We start from the raw sequence: 3,083 nt of genomic DNA on the forward strand, positions 1-3,083 counted from the left end.
AACATCTCATGGCGCTTACTGAACACACCTTCATAGAGACGATGAGACTTAATGATGGTAAGTTGTGGCTTTATGATTCTGAGAGGGATAAAATGCGGAGAAACACAAAACTTTTTAGCATGGACTGTAACTAAGAAGAGTTGATATGTCACAGTTCGGAGCGGACCACAGACTTTGTGTGTCACGCCCCTCCCTAAGTTCCACCTCGAGGAGGTCCCAAAAGCACCCCAATGACCAAACAAGCGAGAGATAAGTACAATAAAATATAATCTTTATTTAAATTATTTAAAATGAAGGGGGAACTGGGGAAGGGAAATCTAAAATGAGGCTTCTTCTTTCCCTCAGGGGGGAGCTAGGGGGCCAGAGGGGGATGGCGAAGGGAAATCCGGCCAGCACTGGCAAGGGACAGCAGGGAAAGGACCGGATGGAGCTCCTTCGTCTACGGTTCACCTCCTGCATTTCTGTTGACCTCGTGGCACTCCTCTCTCCTCCTGAGGGCAAAATAAACACAATGTAAGTATCAGGGAAGGCAGAGAACAACTACCTAACTCCAATCCTTTTTGTTTCCTCACGACCAGGCTCCCGTGTTCCGGGGTCTTCGTGGGTTGGACTCAACTACGCTTAATACAGGTAGGTATCACACTTTTCCAAGAGGTCTCTCTGAGCTACGAGTCTTCGTGGGGCGAGTTTAGCTTTAACTTGGTTCAAAATAAGTATTTCTCTCCTACAGGTTTCCTCTGGGCTTACGAGTCGGCGTGGGGTAGGTTTAGCTTTAGCTTGGTTCAAGGTAAGTATTTCTCTCCTACAGGTTTCCTCTGGGCTTACGAGTCGGCGTGGGGTAGGTTTAGCTTTAGCTTGGTTCAAGGTAAGTATTTCTCTCCTACAGGTTTCCTCTGGGCTTACGAGTCGGCGTGGGGTAGGTTTAGCTTTAGCTTGGTTCAAGGTAAGTATCTCTCTCTACAGGTTTTCTCTGGGTCTACGAGTTTGTGTAGAGTGGGTATAGCTTTAGCTCGATACAGGGTGAGTATTTCTCTCTACAGGTTTCCTCTGGGTCTACGAGTCTGTGTAGAGTGGGTATAGCTTTAGCTCGATACAGGGTAAGTATCTCTCTCTACAGGTTTTCTCTGGGTCTACGAGTCTGTGTAGAGTGGGTATAGCTTTAGCTCGATACAGGGTGAGTATCTCTCTCTACAGGTTTTCTCTGGGTCTACGAGTCTGTGTAGAGTGGGTATAGCTTTAGCTCGATACAGGGTGAGTATCTCTCTCTACAGGTTTTCTCTGGGTCTACGAGTCTGTGTAGAGTTGGTATAGCTTTAGCTCGATACAGGGTGAGTATTTCTCTCTACAGGTTTCCTCTGGGTCTACGAGTCTGTGTAAAGTGGGTATAGCTTTAGCTCGATACAGGGTAAGTATTTCTCTCTACAGGTTTTCTCTGGGTCTACGAGTCTGTGTAGAGTGGGTATAGCTTTAGCTCAATACAGGGTGAGTATTTCTCTCTACAGGTTTCCTCTGGGTCTACGAGTCTGTGTAGAGTGGGTATAGCTTTAGCTCGATACAGGGTAAGTATTTATCTCTACAGGTTTTCTCTGGGTCTAGGAGCCTTCGTGGGATAAATTTAGCTTTAGCTGGGTACCGGGGGTCAACAATAGTAAGAACCATACGTCACCTCCAGCGTCGTGCACGGGCAAAGAGAGGGGGGGCTTTTATCGGCGTCCAACTGTGACCGATAAGACAAACGTCCCATCGGGGGTGGGGTTCAGAATGGCACAGTGAGCACACGTCCGTCTTCCCGGACCAACACGTCCTCTTCGCTTCCTCCTGTGGACAGGCGAAGATCTAGAAGATAAGTTAAGTGCTCGACGTACACCACCACGCACACAGAGTATACACAGCCGCCAAGATGATTTAATACTCCCAACACCTCTTCTGACGTTACGTGTTCAAGTTTGGCTACAATGTTCCCCACAGTACCTCGCTTAATGGATCCGTTGGACTCCTGCTGGCTAGGGTAGTGTCACGTAGTTATTAGGTTGGACGTCCACCGTCTCGGCAGCTCCCGTTGGTCTCCACAGAGGCCTGATCCTTCCTGGGGTGAGTACAGACAACAAGGACACGGTACAACACTGCAAAATCTTCAGGTGTACTCAAATCAAATAAGTCACTCACATGCTGCACAGCACACACTCCAGTGAATATTTAGGGTCCGTACTCCTCTCCTGGCTAGACCGGCTCTGGGGGGATCTGAATCGCCAAGCCGAGCGATGTTCGAACCAAATTGTAGCAGCTTCACCACACAGCGTCAGTACAGTTCACGTACTCCGCCTCACCCACCCGTCACATACACGGTGGGGCCGCTATGAACAGGTAACATTTTTCCTTGGTTATGTCAATAAATCACAGGCTTGTTGCTAAATGGTACTCACGACTTTTATCTCGTTAATCGATCTGTCCTCTTGTTCCTTTTCCTCCAGGGAATCCACAATGCATCCAACTCCACCAGTGTGACTCGCCCAGACCTTCTTGTAAACACAGACAACAATGAATATATCGACTTGCTTCAGTAAGTTCCTTTCTCACCCTCTGTTGGATTTTGACTCTCTCTCTCTCTCTCTCAACAGATCTCTGAGACAACTCCAAACAGTGCCTTTTCCCACACTCGTATCATAACCCAGCATGCACTCGCGGCATTCTTCCCAATACAACAGCGCACTTCCTGTATCTTCACTCTCCTTTTTATACCACTCTTCCTGGCATGACTCACCCAATCAACACTCGCCACATTGTTTACACAGCTGTGATTGATTCCGTGTAATTTTTGGGATTTTGTTTAAGAAAATGAAATAATTTTCATAACAATGTATCTCTTTATCTTGATAAACAAACCCACTCAGATCATGCATTTCTCTTCTTTAAGCTTATTAGGATTAAAGAACATTCATCAATAGCAATGATCTGTGACAACTATCACCAACCATTCCTTGATTCATGCTAAGAGAAACACATCAACACTCTTCATCGTGGTTCAAGAGTAGATAGGAGTTTTCCTTACTCAAACATGTTCTGAGGGCAGAAAGAATGTGATT

The 3,083-nt window shown here is 46.6% G+C and overlaps 1 pseudogene; it reads right to left on the reverse strand.

Annotated features, from left to right (window-relative positions):
• Window positions 1-2,882: 2,882 nt before the first annotated feature.
• LOC141369619 (small nucleolar RNA U3) lies at window positions 2,883-3,083 on the reverse strand (annotated as a pseudogene).

This window comes from Misgurnus anguillicaudatus, chromosome 14 (assembly GCF_027580225.2).
Source record: "Misgurnus anguillicaudatus chromosome 14, ASM2758022v2, whole genome shotgun sequence".
Lineage (NCBI taxonomy): Eukaryota > Metazoa > Chordata > Actinopteri > Cypriniformes > Cobitidae > Misgurnus > Misgurnus anguillicaudatus.